The sequence below is a fragment of the Arachis hypogaea genome, chromosome 6, assembly GCF_003086295.3.
Source record: "Arachis hypogaea cultivar Tifrunner chromosome 6, arahy.Tifrunner.gnm2.J5K5, whole genome shotgun sequence".
NCBI classification, from domain to species: Eukaryota; Viridiplantae; Streptophyta; class Magnoliopsida; order Fabales; family Fabaceae; genus Arachis; species Arachis hypogaea.
Window position 1 is genome coordinate 81793810 of NC_092041.1, and position 16682 is coordinate 81810491.

General features: G+C 35.2%; 1 non-coding gene across 1 annotated transcript; it reads left to right on the plus strand.

The window, feature by feature from the left end:
• The first annotated feature begins 866 nt into the window (after positions 1-866).
• Positions 867-975, plus strand: LOC112700060 (small nucleolar RNA R71). The gene has a single exon (XR_003152983.1). It is a non-coding gene; the product is annotated as a small nucleolar RNA R71 (small nucleolar RNA).
• The last annotated feature ends 15707 nt before the right edge of the window (positions 976-16682 follow it).

Here is a 16682-nt window from a genome sequence, read left to right on the forward strand (position 1 = left end):
TCAATGCCAGCTTTTGTGCTAGCTTGGGCGTTGAACGCCAGTGAGTTCTTCCTCACTTGCGTTCAATGCCATCTCAATTTCTCCAGATTTGACCTCATCCTCAGTGTGATGGCCTTGCACTCTTCTCTTGAATTTACTTCAGTGTTACTAGGAAGAGTGTCAGGAGGAGTCTCAGGGATTCTTTTGCTCAATTGACCAACTTGTACCTCCAAATTTCTGATGAAGGATCTTGTTTCAGTTATGAAACTATGAGTGGTCTTAGAGAGGTTGGAGACTACAGTGACTAAGTCAGAAAGGCTCTGCTTAGGAGTCTCCATATTCCCTTGAGAAGATGGGAGTGGTGGCCTGTTGTTGAACCTATTCTGGGTTCTTCCACCTTGATTATTATTGAAGCCTTGCTTAGGCTTCTGTTGATCCTTCCATAAAAGGTTAGGATGATTCCTCCATGAGGGATTATAAGTGTTTTCATAGGGTTCTCTTATGTAATTCACCTTTTCTATGGTGGGTTGGTCAGGATCATAAGCTTCTACTTCAGAGGAAGCTTCTTGAGTGCTACCAGTTGTAGCTTGCATTCCAGTCAAATGCTGAGAGATCATATTGACCTATTGGTTCAAGATCTTGATCTGAGCTAATATGGCATTTAGAGTGTATACTTCAAGAACTCCTTTCTTCTGAGCTACCCCATTATTCACAGGGTTTCTCTCAAAAGTGTACATGAATTGGTTATTTGCAACCATCTCAATGAGTTCTCGTACTTCTGCAGGCGTTTTCTTCAAGTGGAGTGATCCACCAGCAGAACTGTCCAATGATATTTTTGGACATCTCAGAAAGACCATCATAGAAGATACCTAGGATAGACCATTCTAAGAGCATGTCAGGAGGACATCTCCTGATTAGTTGCTTGTATCTTTCCCAAGCTTCATAGAGGGATTCACATTCTTTTTGTCTGAAGGTTTGAACTTTCACTCTGATTTTGCTCATCCTTTGAGGAGGAAAGAACTTGGCCAAGAAAGCATTGACCAGCTTCTCCCAAGAGTCTAGGCTTTCTTTAGGTTGAGAGTTCAACCATATCCTAGCTCTGTTTCTAACAGCAAAGGGAAAGAGCATAAGTCTGTAGACCTCAGGATTCACTCCATTGGTTTTAACAGTTTCACAAATTTGCAAGAATTTTGCCAGGAATTGGTGTGGATCTTCTAGTGGAATTCCATGAAACTTGCAATTCTATTGCAGAAGAGAGACTAACTGAGACTTAAGCTCAAAGTTATTTGTTCCAATGGTAGGTATATAGATGCTTCTACCATAGAAGTCAGAGGTAGGTATGGTGTAGTCACCAAGAACCTTTCTTGCCTCTCCTTCGTGATTAGGCTCGGCTACCATGACTTTAGCTTCTTGTTTGAAATTTTCTGAGAGATTTCTTCCAGAGTGTTGTACTTTAGCTTATTGTAAACACCTCTTTAAAGTTTTCTCAGGCTCATGATCAGGTTTAAAGAGAGGCTCTTTATCTCTGTTCCTGGTTATAAACAAGAAAAAAAACAAGAAAGAAGAATAATGTGAGCTCTATGTTCAAGAAAGGAGGGCTCCTTGTGAAATGTGAGGAAGAGAAGAAAAGAAGAATATAAATAGAAGAAGAGAGAAGAAGAATTCGAAAACTAAAAAGTAAAAAGAGAAACAAGAATTAAAATAGTTTTGTTTTTTATTTCTTTTATTTATTGAATTCGAAAATAAAAATTAATTAACTAAAAAGATTTGAAAATTAAATAATGAATTTTCGAAAAAGAAGAGAGAGAAATAGAGAAGATATTTTCGAAAAGTAGAAAAGAGAAGAATTAGTTAGGAAGTTTTGAAAAAGAAAGAAGAGAAAACAAGTAACTAATTAAGAAAAGATTTGAAAACAAGATAAGATAGAAGATTAGAAAAGATTTGAATTTAAAATTTAAGTTAGAAAAGATAAGATAGAAGTTGAAAAGATTTGATTTTAAAATTTGAAATCAGAAAAGATAAGATAAGAATTTAAAAAGATTTGAAAAAGATTTAAAAAAGATAAGATTTGAAATTGATTTTTGAAAAAGATTTGATTTTGAAATTTTAAATTTTAAATTTTGAAAACTAAGTTTTAAAATTTGAATTTGAAATAAGATAAGATAAGATTTTTGAATTTTAAAGAAAGATAGAAAGATAAGATAGTAAAGGTTTCAAATTGAAAAGAAGATAAGTTAAGTAAGAAAGATAAGATAAGGAAGTTAAGAAAAGATAAGTTTTAAAAAGATTTGAGATCAAAATACAAAAGATAAGTATTTAATTTAAAAAGATTTGAAATTTAAATTTTAAAAGAAAGATAAGATAAGAAAGAGTCAAATTTTAAAGAAAAGATTTTAAAAGATTTTAAAAGATATGATTTTAAAATTTAAATATTGACTTGACTAATAAGAAAATACCTAATTTAAAAATTTTTGAAATCAAATGGCTAAGATTTTCGAAAATTATTGCAAGATAAGAAAAGATATATTATTTTTTTATTTTTGAATTTAATGAAAAAAGAGAAAAATAACAAAAAGACACCAAACTTAAAATTTTAAGAACTAAGACACTTAGAATTCAAAAATTGCAAAAAAAAAAACACAAAAGAGACACCAAACTTAAAAATTTTAAGATCAAAACAAGAAGAAAAATAGGAACACTTTGAAGATCAAGAAGAACACCAAGAACAAAACTCAAAGAATTAAAAGAAAATAAGAACATGCAAAGGACACCAAACTTAAAAAATTTTGAAAACCAAAGATACCAATTTCAAAAATTTTAAAAAGAAAAGATACAAGAAGATACCAAACTTAAAGATCGACACAAGATTCAAACAAAAGACACTATTTTTGAAAATTTTTAGAAAACAGACTCAAGAAATTCGAAAAGACTCAAACATGAACAAGAACAAAGACTCAAATAAAAGATCAAGATTAATAAAGAAAAGAAAAGATTTTTGAAAATTTTTTTATTTTATTTCAAAAAAAGAAGAAGAAAATAAAAGACTCTAACAAAATTAAAAACAATACCTAATCTAAGCAACAAGATAATCCGTTAGTTGTCCAAACTCGAACAATCTCCGGCAACGGTACCAAAAACTTAGTGCACGGAATTACACTTTGCACAACTGAACCAGCAAGTGCACTGGGTCGTCCAAGTAATACCTGAGTGAGTCAGGGTCGATCCCACGAGGTTTGTGATTTAAAGCAAGCTATGGTTATCTTTAGATCTTAGTCAGGCAGATAGAAAAGTTGTTTGTTTGATTAAAGTGCATAAAAGGAAAATAAAGAAAACGTTACTCAGTTGATGGTGAATGCAATGATATGAAGATGGTTAAGGCTTGGAGATTCTTTGTTCTTCTGGATCAATTCGGTTTCACTGTCTACTCCAACTGTGAATGATTTCTTCTATGGCAGCCTGTCTGTGATCAACGCCTTTCTTGAGAGGTCACCAATTCTCCTCCAGAGCTAAACACCAGGATTAGTGCACATCCAGTCTGATTGAGGGTGAAGCTCCTGCAGTCCATTCCCCTTAGTGATCCTACTCAAAATGCCACAGACAAGGGCGAATCTTCCGCATCAGAAAATGCTACGCGTTTAGTTCTAGCCTCTACCACAAAGACTCTAATCTCCCCATACCTCGGCTGAACTGGTGTCTCGAGAAGTCCCCAACGAAGTTGTGGATTAGCCGTCTAAGAGATGTATAATCAAGCTAGTGGTTCATCATTGTCCGATGAAAGACTCACTCTGAACCTATGTAGAATGAGATAACCTTGTGCCGGTTCAACGCATTTATAAGGATGAAGAACGGAGATACATCTTAGAATAGAGAATCAAACACGGATTGAAGATAGAACAATATTACTTTTATTAATCCATAAAACTCAGTAGAGCTCCTCCCCTCAACTTAGGAGGTTTAGAGACTCGTACTGATAGAAAATACAATGTAAAACATGTAAAGTGTTTGATGATCTAGTGTAGAAGGTCCTAAACAAGGTTGATCTTCTCCTATATATACTAATCTGCTAACTAAGGATTACAGAAATACGATAGGCTTAGGTTTGTAGTGCGAAAATCCACTTCCGGGTCCCCCTTGGTGAGTGTTTAGGCTTATCTTTAGTGTCTCCCACATGCTAGGATGCTCCTTGGGTGTTGAACGCTGGCTAGGGACACCTTTATGGGCGTTGGACGCCTGGATTGAGGTAGATGGCTGGCGTTGAACGCCGGTTTTGAGCCTTCAATTCTGAAGAAAAGTATGAACTATTATACATTGCTAGAAAGCTTTGGATGTTAACTTTCCATAGCCATTGAGAACGCTCCATTTGGACTTCTATAGCTCCAGAAAGGATCCTTTCAGTACACGGAGGTCAGATCCTGACATCATCTGCAGGGCTTTCTCTGCCTCTAAATCAAACTTTTGCTCCAGCTCCTCAATTTCAGCTAGAAAATAACTGAAATTAGATAAAAACACACAAACAAAAGTAGAATCCAAAAATGTAAATTTTACACTAAAACCTATGAAAACTTAATAAAACTTAAACAAAACATGCTAAAAACTATATGAAAATGATGACAAAAAGCATATAAAATATTCGCTCATCACACCTGTCACAAATTCATTGAAATTAGGGTTAGTCTTCTACATAATCTCAAAACGGAAAGGCTTATCCTTGGTCTCAGGTATTGAAGGATTTAAGATTGCCAAGAGAGGGTGATGGTCAGAGTTTACTCTAGGTAGGACTTCTACCTGAGCATTCATGAATTCTCTTCTCCATTCTGCATTGGCAAGTCCTTTATCAAGTCTTTTAAACACTCAATCCATGCCTTCATGTTGTCCTCCTTTCCAGGCATACTTAGACCCCACATAGCCTAGGTCTATGAGCTTACAATTGTTAATTCTTTCTCTAAATCTTTGACATGTTTGTTGATCAATTTCTGCACCGCCCTTTTCTTCCCCTTCTTCCGTAATTTCATTAAAATCACTAATACTCATCCAGGCATCTGTTGTATTATCTACTATTCTCTTCAAGTTTTTCCATAAAACTCTTTTAATTCCTTCTTAGGGACTTGCGTAAACAACAGTGAGATACTAGCTTTTGTTATTTTGATTCTTGACTTCCATATGCACATATTGATGATGCGACTCTAGAATGTTAATAGTAATAGAGGGCATGTCCCAAAGCACCCATATCCCACCAACAAAACCATGAGCCTCCTCTAGAAAAGCAAAATTACAATTTAGAGCTTTAATAACCTCTTTGGCTCTCTCCCCACTGCATTTTGTTTTATATAAAAGAGTGATATCTGGTCTTGATTGTCTCTTAAGCTCTTTAAGGGTGCAAATTGTCGCTTGATTTGCAACCCCTCTAATATTCCAGGCTAAAATAATCATCTTAAATAAGATAAAATAAAGACTATGGTAACTGATCAGATCAAAAGTAAAACTAACTTTGCATATTCTCCTCTACAGGAAGGACTGTCGCACCTTGCTCCACTTCCACTTCCATCATTTTCTCATATTGCGCCATGGCTTCCACCATCTCACTAGTCTGCATTGAGTTAAAAGCAGAAGTTATGTGATCAGGTGGGTCTTCCAAGTTTGATTCTCCAATTCCAGTGGCTAGAATTTCCATTGAAAGAGGGGATTGGGTTGGCTCTGCTCCATCTAGTTCTCCTGATGGTGTTGTGATTGGTCTATTTCTAACATATGAATATCACTTGGATGGGATGAATCTGGGATAGTTAGGTTCAGGGTTTGGTCTGTGTTGATTCTTCGGGTGTTTGTCCGAGTTATATTGCGTTCTTGGACAAGGATTTCAAATTGGGTATTCTTATTTTGGGTCGTGTTGTTGTTGACTGGTGTAGGAATTGGGTTATTAGAAATAGTTGTATTGGCATTTGGTTGTGGGTTCATGTTTTAGTCCTTGTTTTAGGCTTTGTGGTTTGGGTTGGTTAAGTTAGAGAATGTGGCTTTTTGTGCTATTTTTTTGCTGTTGTGGCCATTTGTTTTCTGATTTGTTCTATTTTTAGGTTCTGGTCCCTTCTTGTGCCTCTCCTGAGATATTTCTCTCTCATTCATTAACCTTTTAGCATTGTCCTCACTGACAGCCTTTGCTCCCACATTCTCTGATACCTCATTCTCCAGCACTGCAAAGCGAGATTTTTTTTTCACTAACGATAATTTTATTCTTTTTCTTTTATATTTCCTCCACTGCTGCTGCCCTCCCCTCCTTTTGTTCTTTTTCTGCCACGTGTATTTCTTTGAACCAACACCCAAGGACCGTAAGTTTCTACTGGTCCTTCCATGACTTTTTTGTCCCTATTTTTTGTGTTATTTTCTATTTTGCCCTTTCTTTCAACCTCTGAATTTGCCTGTTGAGCTTCTTTTTGGTTTTTTTGTGTTGCATTATTCATTTGCTATTTTTCTGTACAGCTCGATTTATCATGTCCAAATCTACCACATAGGAAGCAAACTTGATGGAACCCTTCGTATTCTACTAAATGATTTTCCCATTGATTTGGAATTGAGAGACTAGGGGTTTTGTAAGATCAACCTGCACACAAACCCTAGTAAATTTTCTCCAAGCCACCTTGGTGAGAGAACTTTTGCGTGGTCTAGAATTCAGAATAAATTTCCATTGCAAGTATAGCTTCTAAACCAACAAAAGTCCTTTCATACAAACGTTTTGGTTGTCACAAGTAACAAATCCCTAAATAAATTGATAACCGAAGTATTTAAACCTCGGGTCGTCTTCTCAAGGAATTGCAGGGAGGTATGTTCTTATTATTGATTATGAAAAAGTGTGTTTTGGGGTTTTGGATTAATGTAAAAGGTTAGTTGAATGACAAGTAAAATAAAATAATAATAATAACTGGAAAATAAACATTTGGCAAGGTACAAGAACTGGAAGTCCTATCCTTATCAATTGTGATGAGAATTGGATTTTAATCCTACTTAGTTAACCCTTACTAAACAAGGGAAGGTCAAGTGGACTAATTAATTTGATACCTAAAGTTCTAGTCTTTCCTTTGGAAAGGCTAGAGTTATTAGAACTCAAATTAATTAGCAACTCCCAATTTCAACCACTGCTTTATTTGACAGCTCAAGCGTCACCAATTACTCAACCAAGGCCAAAAGGAAAAATTCAAATTATTTATATTATAAATAAAAGAAACAAATCATAGATCTGAAAATACCTCAAATAATATTTATTAAGAAAATCATAACATGAATGTCATTAAGCCAAATTGGCAACATATATAATTAAAAATAAGAGAAGTCAAAATAAAGGAATATTAAACCTGGAGCTCAAAAAAATTATAAGTTGAAATAATAATAAATCCTAAATCCTTTAAGAGGAATTCTAATCCTAAATCCTAAGAGAGAGGAGAGAACCTCTCTCTCTAAAAAACTACATCTAAACTATGAAAAGTGAATTATGAGAGCCTAATTATGAATGGATGCATTCTCCCACTTTATAGCCTCTAATCTGTGTTCTCTGGGCCAAAAACTGGGTCAGAAATAGCTCAGAAGTCACTTCCAGCGCTTTTTGGTCCGTACAGGTTGAGGCCAAGTGACGCGGAGGCGTCATCCACGCGTCCGCGCGGATTGCAGTTTGCATATGCGACGCGGACGCGTCATTCACGCGTTCGTGTTGCCTAACTTTGGGGCAACTATGAAAAATTATATATCAAATCAAAGCCCCGGACGTTAGCTTTCCAACTCAACTAAAACCGTGTCATTTGGACCTCTATAGCTAAAGTTATAGCCGTTTGAGTGCGAAGAGGTCAGGCTGGATAGCTTAGCAATTCCTCCAACTTCTTGTATTCCTTCCACTTTTGCATGCTTCCTTTCCATCCTCTAAGCCATTCCTGCCCTGTAATCTCTGAAATCACTTAATACACATATCAAGACATCGAATGGTAATAAAGGATAATTAAATTTAATATTTCTAAAGCATAGAAAACATGTTTTCACATATATCATATCATGAGGAAGGAATTGTAAAACCATGCAAATAGTATGAATAAGTGTGCAAAGGCTTGATAAAAACCACTCAATTGAGCACAAGATAAACCATAAAATAGTGGTTTATCAATCTCTCCACACTTAAATATTAGCATGTCCTCATGCTAAGCTCAAGAGAAGCTATAAAGGAATGAAGAGAAATGGTAAAATGTATGAAATGCAACCTATCTATATGAATGCAAAAATGTTTCTATCTACTTGGTTAAAAGTAAGCAAGTTCTTCAAGATAAATATGAATCAATTCCACTAATTCAAATTATACAATGAAAGACAAGTAAACTTGTAAGAAGATAGCTCATGAAAGCAGGGAACATAGAATCAAGCATTGAACCCTCACTGGTAGTGTATATCACTCTAGTCTCTCTAGTGTATAGGGTAATCACTCTACTTTTCCCTAGTCATGCTTTCTAAACTTTGTTCTTCACCTAACCAATCAACAAGTATTTAATGTACCAATGCAAACATCATGAGGTCTTTTCAAGGTTGTAATGGGGCCAAGGCAAGGGTGAGGCTATATGTATGGCTAAGTGAGCTATAAATTGAATCCTTGACTAACATAAGCTCTCACATAAACACACACACACACACTCTATATAACTTCTTAAATCACGCCTAGCTACCCCTAATTTCCACTTTTGTATCACATACTCATATACCAAACTTTTGATATTTCTTTACTTTTATCACATGTGCATTGATCTTTCTATTAAAGCTTTAACATTGGGGTAATTTTGTCCCCTTATTTATTGAATTTCTTTTTTGAATCATAAAAATAAACATAACATTGTTAATGCACATGGATTTTTTTATTTTTTTATTTTTCTATTTTGGTTTTTCATGAGTAGGTTCCCAAATTCCCAATATTAGAAACATGATACATTCCCTTATTAACCTATGTTCCCACAGTTTTCCCACACTTAGTTGATACACAATCTTTATCTTAAGCTAACCAAAGATTCAATTGGGATATTTAATTTGTTTTTCTGCTTAAGGCTAGTGATGTGGTTATAGAACAGAAGGGGATTAAAAAGTTTAAAGTGGCTAACAAAGGTAATTTAAAGGGTAGGCTTATTTGGGATAAGTGAGCTAAAACAAATAATGGCCTCAATCATATGCAAGCATGTAAATACACTAAATAATGGACATATAGAATGAAACAAAGTAAAGATTACAATTATAGAGAAGAAAACACACAAGAATAAAATTTATGGTTAAATAATGTAACCATGTAAATAAGCTCAAATCTCACAGGTTGTGTGTTCTTTGGCTCAAAAACCATGTTCCAAATACAACTTCAAACAAGTTTTACACAAAAATTTTGATTTTAAATTAGTGAAAATTTTTCAAAAAAATAGGGTCTTAGAAGAAACTCATTACTTTAACCAAACAGTGGCTAAATGCATAAAATCAAACAATCATGCAATAAAACATGCAAATGCACAAAGAAATAAAACAATGGTGTTGGAAAGAAGAAAATAGATAACCCATGGAGATCGGTATCGACCTCCCCACACTTAAAGATTGCACCGTCCTCGGTGCATGCTAAGATGTACATGTGGATGGGCTGCTCCAACTGATGCCCTTATCTATAGATTGTGCAGATTGACTTGCCTGTTTCTCCATATAGAAGTTCTTCCTTTTCCCTCCCTCGGTGGCCATCCTGAAAGAAGAGGAAAAGGGAGAAAAGTAATCCAGAATTAAAGATAAGAAAATAAATGAAACATGGGTTGTTTAATGCCAAATAATAAAGGTCTAAATTACATGGTCACTACAACATGCAGTGAGAAAACAGTAAAAGCATACGACATATCAATAGTGCAAGAATTGCAACAATGGGGAAGAGTGTGGGTAATGGAAGTATCAGTACAAGCTCATGTCAATGCAAATGGAGTGCAAGTATCATAAAAGATTGGCATTGGTAGATAATTAATATCATCCCACAGTGTAAAACAAGTTACCAAAATAAATTCAAGAAAAGATGCAACAGTTGAATAAGAAAATTTTTTTAACACCAATGGAAAAATAAAAAAAATTCAGAAAAGAAAATAAAAATATGCACAAAATTAAAATGCAATGAATGAAATATGCAAATAAAATGAAATAAAATGGAAGTGAAAAAGGATGAGAAGAAGAAAAAGAGAGTGACAAAGGAGAGAGAAAGAAGAAATTAGGATTAGAAAAGAAAAGATAAGATAATTGGCGCAGTTCTGAATAAGTTGTGCGGCGCAGGCGACGCGGACGCGTGAGTGACGCGGTCGCGTGGTGGGCGATAAGGTCAAGTGACGCAGACGCGTGGGTCACGTGATCGCGTGGCCTGATTTGTGTGATTGGCGCAAGTGCAGCCTCACGTTCGCACAACTCTCTGTTTCAATGCATTTTGCCAAAAATCTGGGTGACGCGGTCGTGTGGTTGACGCGATTGCGTGAATGGCCAATTTTAAAAAATGACGCGGACGCATGGGGGACGTGTTTGCGTGGGAAGGCTTGGGCTTCTAGCACGAGTCCAGCCCAATTCCAGCTCAACTTTCGGCCATACACCATTTTTACGTCGATTTACAGGGGCACGCGGTCGCGTGGGTGACGCGGACGCGTGGGAGGCTTATTTTCCATAGGACGCGGACGCGTCAGTGACGTGGTCGCGTGGGCAAACTGTGCCAAGGGCACGCCTCCAGCCACGCTTTCACGTGACTCTCTGTTTAACTTTCTTTTCTTCATAACGCATTGGTGACGCGGACGCGTCAGTGACGCTGCTGCGTCGCGTGCGTTTTTTTTTTTAATATGCAGTATGCAGAATGCAAAATGATATGAATGTTATGAGTAATTCTAGGTTCAATGAAAAATAAAATAAAACTTGAAAACAAATAAAACTAAATAAAAATGAAAAAGGAACGATCATACCATGGTGGGTTGTTGTCTCCCACCTAGCACTTTTAGTTAAAGTCCTTAAGTTGGACATTTGGTGAGTTCCCTGTTATGGTGGCTTGTGCTTGAACTCATCCAGGAATCTCCACCAATGTTTGTATCTCCAGTAACCTCCGAGGTCCCAAACTAGGCATGTAAAACCCTTAAGAAGCTTCAAACAGATTCTTAGGCTCCCGGAGTGACAAATGTCAGAGCAGATTCCAGGATCCCAAATCTTGCTTTTACACCCATTTGTGTCGGGATCTATATCTTTCCAGCTAGGTGATAAGTAATTTGAATTCTTACTGCAGCTACCAAACAGCTTCCTAGACCCATTCAGTTGAGCTTTACACCAACCTTTGCATTTAAACTTAAAGCTTCCAACCATGATGAACCTTGCAGGACAATTCTTACCACTGACCATCTTCCTCTTACTCTTAATGCCACAAAGAGCTCTAAGTTGACCATCCGTTTCCAGTAGCCCATATTCAAGTGGGATTAGAAAGCTAAGGGATATGAATTTTACCCACTTAAATGTTGTGAATGATGATGGCAACTTAGGGGGAGGTGTTTCTAATGAATTTGCAAGCTCCACTCCCTTGTGCTCTTTTCTGATAACTACCACCTCTTTGCAAGCTTCTTCAATTTCAACCTCTTCCTCTTGGTAGCTTTTTTCCAATTCAATCTCCTCTTCATTGCTTTCCAAGGGCATGGGAGGTTGTGCTTCTTCTTCTTGAATCTCCATCTCTTGATCAACCTCTTCCAAGTCTTCAACTGTGATATGCCTTGGAGGTTGTACACCCTCCTCAACAACAAATTCAAACTCCTTAGAAGAGGGTTCTGTGATTTGAGGTTCCCGTGGAGGTTCTGCATCTCCTAAATCTTCAACCACTTCTTCCTCTGCATCTATTATAGCTTCCTCCACTTGTTCTAGTACAAAGTCATGCTCCTTATTGTCCACTGGAGTCTCTAGTGTCTCTTTCATGCTACGTTCTTCATTAGATTGTCCACATGAAGCCATGTGGGTTCCTTGAGTGTCTGAACGTCAAGAAGCTAATTGCTTTATTGCTTGATTCAATTGATGAAGGGTTGCGTGAAATTGATCCACTGTTTTCTTAAGACGATCCGTTGATTCTTGTTTCGCTTGGGTATCATAAGTAAGACCATAGTGCTCTTGGATTGATGGATATGGAGATGGTGTATATTGAGGTGGTGGTTCTTGGGAGTAATTGGGGTGGAATTGTGGTGGTTCTATATATGGTTCATTTGGCTCATAAGATGGTTGGTATGGTGGTTGAGGGTTAGGGTCAAATGGAGGTGAGTGGCGGAAAGGGGCTTGTGAGTGTGGTGGTTCAAAGTCATGTTGAGGATATCTATCATTTTGGTATGCATTGTAGAGTGGTCTTTGTCTGTGATATCTAGGAAGGTATTGTTGCCTAAAGGGTTGATCAGATCCTCTTGGCTCCGTCCATCTTTGATTTCTTTGACCTTGATGCATATTCCTGTTATAGCTTCCTCTTCCTGCAACATAGTTATAACCAAACTCATAGCCAAAGGGGTGAGAGTTCATAGTAGTGAGAGAAGATAAAAATAGAAACTAACAAAAAGAAAGTATTTTGAAAAAGATATAATTTTTGAATTTTTTTTGTAAAATATTTACAATAACCAATAATAAGGCACACGTTTACAATTCCCCGGCAATGGCGCCATTTTGATGAGAGAACTTTTGCATGGTCTAGAATTTAGAATAAATTCCCGTTACAAGTATAGCTTCTAAACCAACAAAAGTCCTTTCATACAAACGTTTTGGTTGTCACAAGTAACAAACCCCTAAATAAATTGATAACCGAAGTATTTAAACCTCGGGTCATCTTCTCAAGGAATTGCAGGGAGGTATGTTCTTATTATTGATTATGAAAAAGTGTGTTTTGGGGTTTTGGATTAAGGTAAAAGGTTAGTTGAATGACAAGTAAAATAAAATAATAATAATAACTGGAAAATAAACCTTTGGCAAGGTACAAGAACTGGAAGTCCTATCCTTATCAATTGTGATGAGAATTGGATTTTAATCCCACTTAGTTAACCCTTACTAAACAAGGGAAGGTCAAGTAGACTAATTAATTTGATACCTAAAGTCCTAGTATTTCCTTTGGAAAGGCTAGAGTTATTGGAACTCAAATTAATTAGCAACTCCCAATTTCAACCACTGTTTTATTTGACAGCTCAAGCGTCACCAATTACTCAACCAAGGCCAAAAGGAAAAATCCAAATTATTTATATTATAAATAAAAGAAATAAATCATAGATCTGAAAATACCTCAAATAATATTTATTAAGAAAATCATAACATGAATGTCATTAAACCAAATTGGCAACATATATAATTAAAAATACGAGAAGTCAAAATAAAGGAATATTAAACCTGGAGCTCAGAAAAATTATAAGTTGAAATAATAATAAATCCTAAATCCTTTAAGAGGAATTCTAATCCTAAATCCTAAGAGAGAGGAGAGAACCTCTCTCTCTAAAAAACTACATCTAAACTATGAAAAGTGAATTATGAGAGCCTAATTATGAATGGATGCATTCTCCCACTTTATAGCCTCTAATCTGTGTTCTCTGGGCCAAAAACTGGGTCAGAAATAGCTCAGAAGTCACTTCCAGTGCTTTCTAGTCCGTACAGGTCGCGGCCAAGTGACGCGGAGGCGTCATCCACGCGTCCGCACAGATTGTAGTTCGCAGATGCGACGCGGGTGCGTCATTCACGCGTTCGCGTTGCCTAACTTCGGAACAGCTATGGCAAATTATATATCAAATCGAAACCCCAGACGTTAGCTTTCCAATGCAACTAGAACCGCGTCATTTGGACCTCTGTAGCTAAAGTTATAGCCATTTGAGTGCGAAGAGGTCAGGCTGGACAGCTTAGCGATTCCTCCAACTTCTTGTATTTCTTCCACTTTTGCATGCTTCCTTTCCATTCTCTAAGCCATTCCTGCCCTATAATCTCTGAAATCACTTAATACACATATCAAGGCATCGAATGGTAATAAAGGATAATTAAATTTAATATTTCTAAAGCATAGAAAACATGTTTTCACATATATCATATCATGAGGAAGGAATTGTAAAACCATGCAAATAGTATGAATAAGTGTGCAAAAGCTTGATAAAAACCACTCAATTGAGCACAAGATAAACTATAAAATAGTGGTTTATCACACCTCAACTTTGTTTGTGTCCACTTTTAAGGTTTTTCCAACAATGTTACCAATTTTTTCAGCACTCTTTGTTGTAATATTCTATAGCAAGCCTGGGGAGTTTAATCCAAGCAGCTATGCTGTCAATGGTTGTCTCAATAGGATTGAAATCTGGTTTCCATAGTCGTATTGTTATGTAGTGATCTAAGATTTTTCATGGACCTTCCATGAGGAAAAAATCCAGGTCTTCAAAGTTGTAAAACTTTACTAAAAAAAATTCATTTCCCAAATCAATAACATCTATATTTCCATTCTTTTCCCACATTACCTCTAGTCTTCTTTTGAGAGAAACCAGAGAAATTTTTCTTCCCAGTAGCTTGACAATCAAGGTCTTCCACCAGTTCTTTCTAAGTTCTCTTTTCACTCCTTCTCCTATGACGATGTTGTATATATCGTTGGGCAGTTTCTTCACTGTTATCTCTGAATATTCCTCGTCTTCATCCTCTGAGGATTCTACTTCCCTGTTGGCTTGTATGTCCTCCTTCCTTCCTTCTCCCTTACTTTTTCCATTTCTGACTTTGTCCACAAAGGAAGGTGGTGATCTTGTTTCTCCTCTATCTTCATCCATCTGAGTTTTCTTTTCTGGTTCTGGTTTAGTTCTATAGTCTCCTCTCTCTACCTCTTCTTCTACCATCCAATCTTCCAAGCGAGGGGTGAGTCCAGTGTCCCCTGTAAACTCTTTCCCTCTCGCTTTTTTCACTTTCTTCATGCTGCGATGAATTCGCGCTCTCTTTTCTCTTATCTTAGTTCTAGAATCGTAGGCTCGAGAGGCTCCTCCTCTCACGTAGCCATCTCTCATGTTGTTCTGATAAAAATTTCGGCAAACTAAGCAGCAGAAATATTACACTATGATAAAACAAAAGAAAGAGGCGTTTGAATATCCTTTCAAATTAAAGCACATTCGTCACAAAAAAAAATTAAAGCACATTCGCGCGAGCAAAGCAAGTGTTTGACTCTAGAAAATTTTTGGGTCAGCCTGACCCAGTAGAAAAATAAGATTAAATTTTTGCTCTTTGGGCTAAAATGGTTACAATGAAGAAACTAATTTGTTGGCTTTTTGGTAGTCTCTGACCTACATCTTTGTTGGTGTTTATGTTTTTTTAATGAACTGCACTTATGACTTATGCACTTCCACTGCCTATTATTTGACCGGCATTTTATTCACTAGATTTATGATTTATCTAGGTTTAATATATTTTTTTCTTATAATTGATTATTAATTTTGATTTTATCCTTAATAAACATATTTTAGAAACATTTATTTTTGGTTGCATAAAATTTTATCTTGTATACAGGGGTAGAACTTAGTTCAGACATGGCTCTTCCAAATTTTTTATAAAAAAATAAGTAGTACTTCTTTCAAAAGATAAAAAATAGTTCAATTGGCTTAAATGCTTTACTATGACTTAAAGTACCTAATAAGTTCAATAAGCAACACTCCCTTTATCTTTAAGTTCAAATATAAAAAATTAGATATTTTTTATTTATTTAATTTAATATTATTTTATATTTTACTATTTATTAATTTAATTTTTTATATAATAAAAAATAATAGAATATTCAATAAGTATTAATATTATTGTATTTGTATAAATTAATAAAAAAATTCAATAAATATTAGAAATTTTAATATTTATCCTTCTAACTTCTTCTTTACATATTTTACAGGATATATATTTAAATTTTTATATAAAATAATAATGAAAAATCAAAGAATTGATATATTTTTTAAGAGGAAGACTAATATTTAAGAAGGAGAACATATAACTTTTACAATATCAACACATGTAGATAGTTCTTCTACTTTAATGAATCACAAAGAAAATGAGATACAACCTTTAAAAGTTTAAAAAGTTATATCTAATGAGTTTGACCTTAATTTTTTGGAACGAGACCCTAGAAAACGGCTTTAAATTTGGCAATATCACTCAAACCAGAAAGATGAGGTTAGATGAGCTTATCTTAAAAGTGGGATCATATCAAAAGCATCTTGACAATTATTCTCTATCTGGCCCCCCAAAATTTTGTTTCAAGTTCCGTCATTACTTGTATATAGGTCCAATTTTTTTTTTAAAATTTTTTTCTGTAATTCTTAAGAGTAGTTATGATAATTTAGTTTTAAAAGATCATTCAAATTATTGTTTCAAAATGAATTAAGTTAAATTATTACAATTTTATTAGAGACTTAAACCAAATATGTTAACGTAATATATTCTTGGAAACAATATGTTTAATTTTCATATATATTTATATCTATACCATTCAGTAAAAATCCATCATAGGTAGTGAGTATAGTTTAACTAAAACCTTTAATTTTTATTCTAAAGTATATATAAAAAAAAAGTAAAACTCTTGTAAAATTAAGAAAATGAATTCAGCATTTGAGCTGAGAGTAATTTTTCCCCGCAAATTAATTTTATTACATTTTAATTTTTAACGATAGAAGAAATAAAAAAATAGCAATAAAAAAATATCTGTG